Source organism: Staurois parvus, unplaced genomic scaffold (genome assembly GCF_062004578.1).
Source record: "Staurois parvus isolate SC_StPar_1 unplaced genomic scaffold, SC_StPar_1.0 ptg000209l, whole genome shotgun sequence".
Taxonomy (NCBI): Eukaryota; Metazoa; Chordata; class Amphibia; order Anura; family Ranidae; genus Staurois; species Staurois parvus.
Genome location: NW_028318005.1, coordinates 11,952,681 through 11,967,383, shown reverse-complemented (window position 1 = coordinate 11,967,383; position 14,703 = coordinate 11,952,681).

Sequence of the window (14,703 nt, the reverse complement as noted above, 5' to 3'; positions counted from 1 at the left end):
GTTCCTATTTTTGAGAGGTAAATTACAGGGAATTGAGTGCACAATAGCAAATATATATAGTCCAAATAAGAAGCCAGTGACATTTGTGAGAGAAGTGTTGAAGAGATTGATGGACTTTAAAAAAGGGTGTATGTTAGTGGCGGGTGATTTTAACCTCTGTATAGAAGTGAAGATGGATACCACTTCCTGTGTGAGGAGAGAGGAAAGCAAGTCCTTGAGAAGGTTAAAAAAAAGGATGCATGAGTGTCAACTGGTGGACATCTGGAGAATTAGGAATATGAAAGAGAGAGATTATACTTTCTTTTCGCAAGTACATGAGACTTATTCTAGACTAGATTACATATTAGTAGAACACCAAATGATAGAATGGGTGGGGGAAGTAAAAATAGGAGTAAGCACCCTATCGGATCATGCCCCGGTAGAAATGAGGTTAAGATGGGGTAGAGAAGAGAGAGAGGGATATGTGTGGCGGATGAATGAGGCACTCCTCATGGATGAAGAGATTAGTCGAAGAATTGAGAGGGAAATTGAGTGGTTTTTTGAAGAGAACGAGACAGAGGATGTATCGGTAGCAACGGTGTGGGAAGCTCATAAAGCTTACATCAGATGTCTGCTCATTGCAATGGGGGCAAAAAAGAATAAAGAAAGGAAAGAAAAGATAAATAGATTATTAAATGAAATAAATGATCTTGAACAGGTGCATAAAAGGGAAAGATCTAAGGAGATAATGCAGGGGTTAATAAAGAAGAAAGAAGAACTAGAGAATGTAATGGAGGAAGAAAAAAGAAGAGTCTTTAATAAAATAACATGTGAAAGGTATAGATGGGGAGATAGGCCGGGAAAGTATTTAATGAGAACTTTAAGAAAGAAGAAAAATAGAAATTATATTGAGAAAATAAGAAACCCCAAGGGTGAATTTCTACACTCAACTAAGGATATTGCCAGAATATTTAAAGAGTATTACAATGAGTTGTATAATATTATACCCCAGGATAAGTTTAAGAAAATGGAAATAGTAAATAGGGGGAAAAGAAAGATATACCTAGAGGAAGCAGGTCTACCAAAATTAAGAGAAATACAACTGAACTCTTTAGAGGAAGAAATAACTTCAGAGGAAATAAAAATAGCGTTAAAAAGCATGGCGGGAGGGAAAAGTCCGGGTCCAGACGGATACACAGTTAAATACTATAAAAAATATATAGAGCTTTTATTACCCAAGATGAAGACTTATATGAACGCCTTGGGGAATGGGATGGAGATGAGGGGAGAATCGTTACAGGCTAATATAGTACTGATTCAGAAGGAAGATAAAGATCCCTCGCAATGTGCGAGTTATCGACCAATAGCGCTATTGAATGTAGACACTAAAATATTTGCAAAGGTGTTGGCAAATAGATTAAAAGAACTGATGCCGGAGTGGATACATAGAGATCAAGTGGGGTTTGTTCCAGGAAGAGAGGGTAGAGACAACGCTCTGAGATCACTGCTGCTTACACAAGAGGGCAAGAAAGGGAAAACCCCAATGATATTGATGTCGATAGATGCCGAGAAGGCATTCGACAGAGTAAGTTGGGGTTTTATGATGGACACCCTGGAAGCAGTAGGAATGGGAGATAGAATAAGAGGGTGGATTGGAGAGTTAGATAGAGGGCCTACCGCCACCATAATGGTAAATGGAGGAAGATCAGAGTATTTTAAGATGTCAAATGGTACAAGACAGGGATGTCCATTGTCCCCACTGTTATATGTATTATCACTGGAGCCCTTGCTGTCTAGGATTAGGAAGAATATAGATATAAAAGGAATAAAGATAGGAGATAGAGAAAATAAGGTAGCGGCGTATGCGGACGATTTGATGTTCTATGTAGGAAATCCCAGAACATCACTTCCAAATTTAATGAAAGCATTCAGTGAGTATGGAGAACTGTCGAATCTGAAAATAAACCCGACAAAGACTGAAATTTTAAATATCAACCTTTAAAATGAAGAAAAGGAAAAACTAAAAGAGGAATTCCCTTTCCTTTGGAGAGATAAAGATTTAAAATATCTAGGAATAAAATTATCAGCCTCAACTACGAACTTATATAAAGCCAATTATATAGCACTATTAAATGAGATAAAGGTGGAGCTGAGAAGGGTGGGAAATGGAAACCCATCGTGGATGGCACGCATAAACCTGATAAAGATGATAATTGTCCCTAAAGTATTATACAAATTTCAAATGATCCCAATTAAGCTCCCAGAGACATATTTTAAAGAACTTAGGAAAATGATGATAAAATATATATGGAGAAATAAAAAACCTAGAATAGGCTATGAGATATTGACTAGAAGTAAAGAGAGAGGAGGATTGGGAGTACCAGATTTCAGGAGATATTATAGAGCGGGGATTATTGCGAGAATTTTTGACTGGATCCATAATCCGGAGAAAAGTTGGGTTAAAACTGAGAAAGCACTGAGTGGAATAAGTTTAAGTAAAAGTATTTGGGTACCAGCACAATATAGGGAATTAGAGGAGAGCACTAGTAAGTATACTTTGAATGTTCTAAAAGAATGGGATTTATTACACAGACAAAAAGGGTGGGTTTTTAATTCACAATTAATACCACTTAGGAACACAAAATATTTGATCCCGGGTATGGATAGTATAGCAGGGAAATGGATTATAAAACAAGAGGCGCAATTGAGAGATATATTGGTAGGGGAGGAAATTGGGTCATATAAGGATATGGAAGACAGAAAGGGAGAAGTTTTTAATAAGATGGATAGATTAAGATATTACCAACTGAAGTATTTTTTTGAGAGTCTCCCTAAGCCCATAAGAACTAGAAAGGATTGAAACCCATTTGAGAGATTATTTGAGACACGGGGAAATGGTAGACACGGAATGGCAAAAATACACAAGATATTATTGGAGATTGACACTGACACAAAATTAATGCACATAGAGAAATGGGAAAGAGATATAGGAAGGAAAATAGAGGAGGAGGAGAAGAGGAAAATGTTCACATTAATTCATGAAAATATTAGTATGAGGGAAGTAGAAGTAAATTATAAGTGTTTGAATAGATGGCACATTACCCCTAATGTAGAGCACAAGATGAATACGGAGATGTCACGGATGTGTTGGAGAGGATGTGGTGAGGTTGGCACGTGGTATCACATGTGGTGGGAGTGTTCAGAAATACAGGTGTTTTGGCGGAAGATAGTTTATGTAATAGGGAAAATGACTAAAATCAATATAGGATTGGATCCAGAACTATGTCTCCTCCATATCTCGAAGCTCTCTACGAAAGTATACAAGAGTCTCAGGATATGGCAATACTTGACCGCAGCAAAGAGTCTGATCCCAGGTTCTGGAAGAAAAGAGAGGTGCCAACTTAGGAGGATTGGATAAGTAGAGTAAATCAGCTATCCGGGACAGAAAGATTGTATTATACATATGAGGACAAGTTGGAGTTGTATAATAAAAAATGGAAAGTCTGGGAAGAATATAAAGTAAAGATGAAATATATGAGGAGATAATATTCCTGGAAGTGGAAATAGAATAGGGTTTAGGAAGAATAGAAAGATATGGAGTTAATGAGAGAAAAAGGAAAGTGGAGCGTGGGTGGGAGAGGGAAGGGGGGGAGGGGAGGGGGAGTTTTGGGAGGGGGGGTGGTAAGAAAAGGAAGTTTATATATATGGTCAAATAAATCATATAAATTACTGTTTTGATAATTATAATAATAGAAATGTTGAAATGACATGTATAAGACTTGAAAATAAATAAATATTTATAAAAAAAAAAAAAAAGAAGCTCCATAAGCCCTTCATATCAAAGAATCAGAATATGCTGAGAAGAGGTCAGAAGTGTAATGTGAAACATAGCTTTTTAATGTACAATAAAGACTATACAGAAAAAAGGTCAGGAGTACAACATACACTACCCAGAGAATGGGTCAAAAGTATAATGTACAGTGTAACACAGACTATAGAAAGATAAGAGAGGAGTTTATTGCAAAGACAATAGACAGTGCAGAGAAGGGGCCAGGAGTAACATATACTGTTTAGAGTAAACAGTTAGTGTTTGTCGGTCTTAAGTTTTTTACTTTGATTGTGAATAAGCAATGAAAAATATGTCAGCCAGAAACATGTTGAGCGTGGGGCGTCTAATGTTCTTGTCAGTATTGTGTCCTTTTTACATGTGTTGTGCTCTGGCCAGAGTGGATTACTTTTCTGGAACATTATTTGGTCTGAGTTTACTCTGTGGTAAAAGCGGATGCCCGGTTGGTATCTATCTATCTATCTATCTATCTATCTATCAATCTATATATTTGTCTGTCTACTTTTCTATGCATCAAAGATAAAAGGGCTGATTGGATGTAAAGCTGATATTCAGGGCAAAAAGGTCCTGCTGTCTATCCTCCGTAAAAGGGTATACCTTCTTCCCACTTTTACAGTCGAGACTGGGCACGCAGACGGGACAGCAGTGCAGAGTTCCAACTCTTGGTTTCCGAACTCTAAGATGCGATTTACCTCTTTACACAGTGATCGACCTAGGAGAGGGATCTGCAAAGAGGGATCAGCCTCTAAGAGACGTACTTGCGAACAGTATAGAAGCTCCATAAAGAAGGGGGTGGAGGGGAGAGATGTTTTTTTTTTTTTTTTTTTTTTCTCTCTGCCCCTCCGTTTCCCTAATTTGCCTCCTGTTTCATCCTTCAGTCCTCTAGCTTTGCTCTAATTCTTCCCCTTTTTGTTAAGAAGTACAAGTAGAAAGGGGTCAATAGGGAGATCTGGATGGAGGGGAGGCTAGCCATGGGAGGAGTGTAGCCCTAAGGACCAAATCAAAGGTGGATGTTAGTTCCACAAATGATGAATAGGCAAAGTGAAGGCCTAAAAAGAGGGGGGAGGGGGGGAGGGATGGTGGTGAGGTTGGGGGGAGGGGATGGAGGGGAGGGAGAGGGGAGGGATTGTGGGAAGAGGGGGGGGGGGATAAGGGGAGAGAAAAGGTTAGCGGGATAAATACGCTCTACAGGTATAAGAAAGAGGAAAGTAAGGAGGAAAAGGAGTCAGGAGGAAAAGAGTAAGATGGAAGAAATCCAATATATAACCTATAATGTAAAAGGGCTAAATTGTCCAGGAAAGAGATTTAGGTTATTTAAAGAACTACAACATAGAAAATCCTCAGTGATATTCTTGCAAGAAACACACTTAGAGATAGAGTCGAAGGTTAGACTGAGAACCAGATACTTTCCGACATGGTTTTATGCGGATTCACCAATTAAAAGAGCAAAAGGAGTTGCTATAGGCTTTGCTAAAAATATAAGGTTTGTGGTTGAGGAGAGATTGACGGACCCGGAGGGAAGGTTCCTATTTTTGAGAGGTAAATTACAGGGAATTGAGTGCACAATAGCAAATATATATAGTCCAAATAAGAAGCCAGTGACATTTGCGAGAGAAGTGTTGAAGAGATTGATGGACTTTAAAAAAGGGTGTATGTTAGTGGCGGGTGATTTTAACCTCTGTATAGACCTGAAGATGGATACCACTTCCTGTGTGAGGAGAGAGGAAAGCAAGTCCTTGAGAAGGTTAAAAAAAAGGATGCATGAGTGTCAACTGGTGGACATATGGAGAATTAGGAATATGAATGAGAGAGATTATACTTTCTTTTCGCAAGTACATGAGACTTATTCTAGACTAGATTACATATTAGTAGAACACCAAATGATAGAATGGGTGGGGGAAGTAAAAATAGGAGTAAGCACCCTATCGGATCATGCCCCGGTAGAAATGAGGTTAAGATGGGGTAGAGAAGAGAGAGAGGGATATGTGTGGCGGATGAATGAGGCACTCCTCATGGATGAAGAGATTAGTCGAAGAATTGAGAGGGAAATTGAGTGGTTTTTTGAAGAGAACGAGACAGAGGATGTATCGGTAGCAACGGTGTGGGAAGCTCATAAAGCTTACATCAGAGGTCTGCTCATTGCAATGGGGGCAAAAAAGAATAAAGAAAGGAAAGAAAAGATAAATAGATTATTAAATGAAATAAATGATCTTGAACAGGTGCATAAAAGGGAAAGATCTAAGGAGATAATGCAGGGGTTAATAAAGAAGAAAGAAGAACTAGAGAATGTAATGGAGGAAGAAAAAAGAAGAGTCTTTAATAAAATAACATGTGAAAGGTATAGATGGGGAGATAGGCCGGGAAAGTATTTAATGAGAACTTTAAGAAAGAAGAAAAATAGAAATTATATTGAGAAAATAAGAAACCCCAAGGGTGAATTTCTACACTCAACTAAGGATATTGCCAGAATATTTAAAGAGTATTACAATTAGAGATGAGCGAATCGAAGTATCCGAAGTGGAATTCGAGTCGAATATCGGAAAAATTTCGATTCGTGCCGAATCCGAAAAACAGCCTAAATCGGACGCGCGAATCGAAATTTTTCCGAAAATGGCGGCTGACATGTGCGGCGACGGAGCGGGGATGTCGGGGAAGGCGCGCAGACAAGGCGCGCTGCCCCATAATGCATTCCTCAACGACATGTGATCGCATCAGCCAATCAGCAGCCAGCCAGCCAGCACTGTGTAATGGTCGAGGTATATATAGCGGCCATTTTGGAAATCTTCATTTGCCTGCAGTCATTGAACAGAGGCAGACCGCTCTGTACTAGGGACAGGGACAGAGTTAGGGCCACAGAAACGAGAATTGGGGACAGAGAGAAGTTACTTAGGGACAGAGAACCATTACTCAGGGACACAGACTTGTTAATGAGGGCCACAGAATCGTTATTTAGGGACAAAGAAACGCTAGTTAGGGCCACAGAATTCATACTCAGGGACAGACAGAATTTTCACTCAGTGCCAGAGAATTGTTACTTAGGGCCACAGAAACGTTATTAGGGCCACAGAATTTTTACTCAGGGACAGACAGAATTGTTACTGAGTGCCAGAGAATTGTTACTCAGGGACAGACAGAATTGTTACTGAGTGCCAGAGAATTCTTACTCAGGGCCACAGAATTCATTCTCAGGGACAGACAGAATTGTTACTCAGGGACAGACAGAATTGTTACTGAGTGCCAGAGAATTGTTACTCAGGGACAGACAGAATTGTTACTGAGTGCCAGAGAATTGTTACTCAGGGACAGACAGAATTGTTACTGAGTGCCAGAGAATTGTTACTCGCACAGACACAAAATTGTTACTTGCACAGACACAGAATTGTTACTCGCACAGACACAGAATTGTTACTGAGTGCCAGAGAATTGTTACTCAGGGACAGACAGAATTGTTACTGAGTGCCAGAGAATTGTTACTCAGGGACAGACAGAATTGTTACTGAGTGCCAGAGAATTGTTACTCAGGGACAGACAGAATTGTTACTGAGTGCCAGAGAATTGTTACTCAGGGACAGACAGAATTGTTACTGAGTGCCAGAGAATTGTTACTCGCACAGACACAAAATTGTTACTTGCACAGACACAGAATTGTTACTCGCACAGACACAGAATTGTTACTCAGGGCCACAGAATTCATACTCAGGGACAGACAGAATTGTTACTGAGTGCCAGAGAATTGTTACTCAGGGACAGACAGAATTGTTACTGAGTGCCAGAGAATTGTTACTCAGGGACAGACAGAATTGTTACTGAGTGCCAGAGAATTGTTACTCGCACAGACACAAAATTGTTACTTGCACAGACACAGAATTGTTACTCGCACAGACACAGAATTGTTACTCAGGGCCACAGAATTCATACTCAGGGACAGACAGAATTGTTACTGAGTGCCAGAGAATTGTTACTCAGGGACAGACAGAATTGTTACTGAGTGCCAGAGAATTGTTACTCGCACAGACACAAAATTGTTACTTGCACAGACACAGAATTGTTACTCGCACAGACACAGAATTGTTACTCAGGGCCACAGAATTCATACTCAGGGACAGACAGAATTGTTACTGAGTGCCAGAGAATTGTTACTCGCACAGACACAAAATTGTTACTTGCACAGACACAGAATTGTTACTCGCACAGACACAGAATTGTTACTGAGTGCCAGAGAATTGTTACTCAGGGACAGACAGAATTGTTACTGAGTGCCAGAGAATTGTTACTCAGGGACAGACAGAATTGTTACTGAGTGCCAGAGAATTGTTACTCAGGGACAGACAGAATTGTTACTGAGTGCCAGAGAATTGTTACTCAGGGACAGACAGAATTGTTACTGAGTGCCAGAGAATTGTTACTCGCACAGACACAAAATTGTTACTTGCACAGACACAGAATTGTTACTCGCACAGACACAGAATTGTTACTCAGGGCCACAGAATTCATACTCAGGGACAGACAGAATTGTTACTGAGTGCCAGAGAATTGTTACTCAGGGACAGACAGAATTGTTACTGAGTGCCAGAGAATTGTTACTCAGGGACAGACAGAATTGTTACTGAGTGCCAGAGAATTGTTACTCGCACAGACACAAAATTGTTACTTGCACAGACACAGAATTGTTACTCGCACAGACACAGAATTGTTACTGAGTGCCAGAGAATTGTTACTCAGGGACAGACAGAATTGTTACTGAGTGCCAGAGAATTGTTACTCAGGGACAGACAGAATTGTTACTGAGTGCCAGAGAATTGTTACTCGCACAGACACAAAATTGTTACTTGCACAGACACAGAATTGTTACTCGCACAGACACAGAATTGTTACTGAGTGCCAGAGAATTGTTACTCAGGGACAGACAGAATTGTTACTGAGTGCCAGAGAATTGTTACTCAGGGACAGACAGAATTGTTACTGAGTGCCAGAGAATTGTTACTCAGGGACAGACAGAATTGTTACTGAGTGCCAGAGAATTGTTACTCAGGGACAGACAGAATTGTTACTGAGTGCCAGAGAATTGTTACTCGCACAGACACAAAATTGTTACTTGCACAGACACAGAATTGTTACTCGCACAGACACAGAATTGTTACTCAGGGCCACAGAATTCATACTCAGGGACAGACAGAATTGTTACTGAGTGCCAGAGAATTGTTACTCAGGGACAGACAGAATTGTTACTGAGTGCCAGAGAATTGTTACTCAGGGACAGACAGAATTGTTACTGAGTGCCAGAGAATTGTTACTCGCACAGACACAAAATTGTTACTTGCACAGACACAGAATTGTTACTCGCACAGACACAGAATTGTTACTCAGGGCCACAGAATTCATACTCAGGGACAGACAGAATTGTTACTGAGTGCCAGAGAATTGTTACTCAGGGACAGACAGAATTGTTACTGAGTGCCAGAGAATTGTTACTCAGGGACAGACAGAATTGTTACTGAGTGCCAGAGAATTGTTACTCGCACAGACACAAAATTGTTACTTGCACAGACACAGAATTGTTACTCGCACAGACACAGAATTGTTACTCAGGGCCACAGAATTCATACTCAGGGACAGACAGAATTGTTACTGAGTGCCAGAGAATTGTTACTCGCACAGACACAAAATTGTTACTTGCACAGACACAGAATTGTTACTCGCACAGACACAGAATTGTTACTGAGTGCCAGAGAATTGTTACTCAGGGACAGACAGAATTGTTACTGAGTGCCAGAGAATTGTTACTCAGGGACAGACAGAATTGTTACTGAGTGCCAGAGAATTGTTACTCAGGGACAGACAGAATTGTTACTGAGTGCCAGAGAATTGTTACTCAGGGACAGACAGAATTGTTACTGAGTGCCAGAGAATTGTTACTCGCACAGACACAAAATTGTTACTTGCACAGACACAGAATTGTTACTCGCACAGACACAGAATTGTTACTCAGGGCCACAGAATTCATACTCAGGGACAGACAGAATTGTTACTGAGTGCCAGAGAATTGTTACTCAGGGACAGACAGAATTGTTACTGAGTGCCAGAGAATTGTTACTCAGGGACAGACAGAATTGTTACTGAGTGCCAGAGAATTGTTACTCGCACAGACACAAAATTGTTACTTGCACAGACACAGAATTGTTACTCGCACAGACACAGAATTGTTACTGAGTGCCAGAGAATTGTTACTCAGGGACAGACAGAATTGTTACTGAGTGCCAGAGAATTGTTACTCAGGGACAGACAGAATTGTTACTGAGTGCCAGAGAATTGTTACTCAGGGACAGACAGAATTGTTACTGAGTGCCAGAGAATTGTTACTCGCACAGACACAAAATTGTTACTTGCACAGACACAGAATTGTTACTCAGGGCCACAGAATTCATACTCAGGGACAGACAGAATTGTTACTGAGTGCCAGAGAATTGTTACTCAGGGACAGACAGAATTGTTACTGAGTGCCAGAGAATTGTTACTCAGGGACAGACAGAATTGTTACTGAGTGCCAGAGAATTGTTACTCGCACAGACACAAAATTGTTACTTGCACAGACACAGAATTGTTACTCGCACAGACACAGAATTGTTACTCGCACAGACACAGAATTGTTACTCAGGGCCACAGAATTCATACTCAGGGACAGACAGAATTGTTACTGAGTGCCAGAGAATTGTTACTCAGGGACACCTAATCGTTGAATTAAATAGTATGTCAGACAACATGCAGAGGAGTGGCAGAGGAGGCAATGTTTTAGGAGCGAACAGACGTGGCAGCAGAGGAAGGGGTCGAGGCAGCAGTATTCGCAGCCAGAGGCCAGTGCTCCCGGTGTCATCCAGCGGTCGTGTCTCCACCGACAACCCTGCCGTCATTGATTGGTTGGCTCGGTCGTCTTCCTCTTCCCAGGTCACCTCTGACACCTACAGCCAACGGTCGGTGGGTACGTCAGACACAACCGTTAGTTGGCATGGCCCGGGAGCAAGCCCACTGAAATCACGTGTCCTCTACCTGCCCCTGTCCTTTGCTGTTCCCTCACCAAGCGAAGTATCGCATGCTGTGGGCTCAGCCCCACTGTACAGTGAGGAAGAGCTAACAGAGGGCGGTCAGGAACGGGGGGAGACATCGGCCTTTTCAGCAGCCAAGCGAACAAGTACTGGCGAGGAGAGTGGCTCGGTAGCCGGTCTAGAGACAGGTCTGTCTCCTGACCCAGACGCAGCCGAGGGGGCTAGTAGTGAGGCGGAGACCCTACTTGATGATGAGGAGGTTGATCGCACTTGGCAGCCTCGTCGTCATCAGGCAATTTCTTCCGCATCATCAGGAGAAGAGGGTGGCAGCTTGGCAGCGAGCAAAACAGTCGGTGGGTTGCCCAGGAGACAGCAGCAGGGTCGCATCAGTGTCAGTGGAGCCAAACGTCCACGGAGTAGAGCACCAGCTCCACTGCAGCCTACCACCACGGCCAGTAGTGGTGCCGGTGCGCACGGAGGAAGTAGCAGTCAGCCAGTGAAGAGTAGCGGGGGCAAAGTTTCCTACTCGGTGGTGTGGCAATTTTTCCTCAAGCCGCCCGAGGAAGTAAACGTAGCCGTATGTCGACTATGTGGCCAGAAATGCAAGCGTGGCCAGGGGGCCCATGTTGGGACTACAGCGTTGCGTCAGCATATGCAGCGTCACCATTCGGTGGCCTGGGAAAACCGTGATAAACATACGGCGGTTCTGCCTGCCCCAGCCCCCGCTCCATCACCCGCTCCGTTACTTGCTCCGTCACCCGACGTCGTCAATCGCCCTCTATCAGCCAGTCAAGGCTCCAACACCTCTGCTGAGGGGAGTTGTCGCTCGTTGGCATCTTCCGCTCGTTCAGATGCTCCTTCTCCTGCTACTCCTCTTCTCGGATTCCGTCAACAGTCTTTCTTGGAATCCGTATCCAAGAGACAACAGTTTGCGAGCACGCACCCGACGGTGCAAAAGCTGAACGTCCTCCTGTCCAAGTTGCTGGTGCTGCAGTCCCTCCCTTTCCAACTGGTGGACTCAGCACCTTTCCGAGAAATGATGGCTTGTGCCGCGCCGCGGTGGAGAGTGCCAAGCCGTCATTTCTTTGCCCAAAAGGCAGTGCCAGCCCTGCATTCACATGTAGAAGAGATGGTGGGCCAGTCTTTGAGCATGTCGGTCTCTGCCAAAGTGCACGGCAGCGCCGACGTGTGGAGCTGTAACTACGGTCAGGGACAGTACATGTCATTTACGGCCCACTGGGTGAACGTGGTGCCGGCACAGCCGCACCAGCAACTTGGACAGGTCACGACGCTTTTGCCTCCACGTTTGCACGTCCTTGGTCCAGCAAGCATGTCCGCCTCTACCACCTCTTTTTCCGCCGTGTCCTCAGCCGCCACCCCCGTGCCAAGTCCCATTACCCGACCGGCATATCACATGTGCAGGGCGCAACGGTGTCACGCTGTGCTGCACCTGGTATGCCTTGGCGAACGTAGTCACACAGGGGAGGAACTGCTGAGTGTAATGAACAGAGAAATCGACAGATGGCTGTCTCCGCGCAAACTAAAAATCGGAACCATGTTGACTGACAACGGAAAGAACATGGTGTCTGCTCTGCGTCAAGGAAGGTTGTGCCATGCGCCATGCATGGCTCACGTGTTCAATCTGGTTGTCAAGCGGTTCCTAAAATCCACCATCCCACTGCAAGACATCCTTAAAATGTCACGTAAACTGTGCATGCATTTCAGCCATTCCTACACCGCAAAGAACACCCTCATTGAGCTGCAGCGGCAGAACGGAATTCCACAGCATCGCCTGATCTGCGACGTTGCAACAAGGTGGAATTCAACCCTACACATGTTAGACCGCCTTTACGAGCAGCGAAAGGCCATCACCAATTTCCTGATGTTACAAGCGGATAAAGGTACTCCCCTGTGTAACTTAGATGTCAGCCATTGGCAGCTCATGCGTGACACCTGCCGCTTGCTCAGGCCCTTTGAGGAGGCCACGCTATTCGTGAGTCGGCAGGACTATGGGATGAACGACGTCATTCCTCTGTTGCACGTCCTGGAACAAATGCTGTTAACAATGGCTGGTCAGGGTGCGGTAGACGTGGCGCACAGATCTCAACGCCACATGACCCCTGTGGGGGCAGGACAGGAAGAAGAGGAGGAGGTAGAGGAGGACATTTGTGCTCAGGAATTATTGAGTGAAATGGGTGGTTTTTCCACTCAGCGGACAGGAGTGGAGGAGCAGGAGCATCTGGTAGAGGAGGAGGAGGAGGAGACAGAGGACCCAGACGCACCGTGGCAGTATGCTGTGGAGATGGAGGCAGGGAGTCCCTCGCATTCCTTGGCACAAATGGCCCATAGCATGCTCGGTTGCTTGCGTAGCGACAGCCGAATAATAACCATCAGACAGAGGGATGACTTTTGGCTGTCCACCTTGTTGGACCCTCGCTACCGGTCCAAAATGGTGGCCTTTTTCACACCTGCTGAGAGGGAGGCCAAAATTACGTACTATAAAAACCACCTATGTAGTCAGTTGGTCTCTGCCTTTGTGCGCCAACGTCCATCCTCAGACACTGTGGGCCCTGTGCGCTCGCGTTCCGCTGGCATGGCAGCAGGGGAGGGGTGGGGTGGTAGGAGCAGTGGCAGCTCCACCAGCAGTGGCTGCCTCAGTCTGCAGTCGATGATGAGTAGCTTTCTTCACCAGCGCAGTGAGGAAACTACTAACCAGCCGCAGCAGCAGCAGCAGCATCAGGTGGACCTGGAGCAGGAGCTCAAACAACAGGCTTGGGCCTACTTGGACAGCACCCTGCCAACCGAGGTAGACAATCCCCTTGACTACTGGGCAACGAAACTTGACCTTTGGCCCCAACTAGCTGAATTTGCCCTTGAAAGGCTGTCATGCCCGGCCAGTAGCGTGGCATCGGAGCGCGTGTTTAGTGCGGCAGGAGGTATTGTAACTCCGCGGAGGACACGACTGTCCACCCAAAGTGTGGAGAGACTCACGTTTGTGAAAATGAATCAGGCGTGGATTAGTCTGGATTTCAAACCACCAGTTCCTGACACAACTGACTAAATCCGCCATGAATCATGCCTCAAACATGTGCCACTTTCAGGTCTCCTCACACTGCTGGTGTGTTTAATTTTTTGACATAGGGTGCTGGCAGATTACGGGCCTCCTATAGCTGCTGCCAGGCCCCTAATCTGCCATAGGCCCCTATATACCGCCTCCTCATGCTGCTGCTAGGTCCAGAGTCTCTCATGGGTCCCTGTACGGCCTCCCATTGCTGCTGTCTCCATCGCCACACTCTGCTGCCATGTGCCACTTTCAGGTCTCTTCACACTGCTGGTGTGCTAAATTTTTTGACATAGGGTGCAGGCAGATTACGGGCCTCACATAGCTGCTGCCAGGCCCCTAATCTGCCATGGGCCCCTATAAACCGCCTCCTCATGCTGCTGCCAAGTCTAGAGTCTCTCATGGGTCCCTGTACGGCCTCCCATTGCTGCTGTCTCCATCGCCACACTCTGCTGCCATGTGCCACTTTCAGGTCTCTTCACACTGCTGGTGTGTTAAATTTTTTGACATAGGGTGCAGGCAGATTACGGGCCTCACATAGCTGCTGCCAGGCCCCTAATCTGCCATGGGCCCCTATATACCGCCTCCTCATGCTGCTGCCAAGTCCAGAGTCTCTCATGGGTCCCTGTATGGCCTCCCATTGCTGCTGTCTCCATCGCCACACTCTGCTGCCATGTGCCACTTTCAGGTCTCTTCACACTGCTGGTGTGTTAAATTTTTTGACATAGGGTGCAGGCAGATTACGGGCCTCACATAGCTGCTGCCAGGCCCCTAAT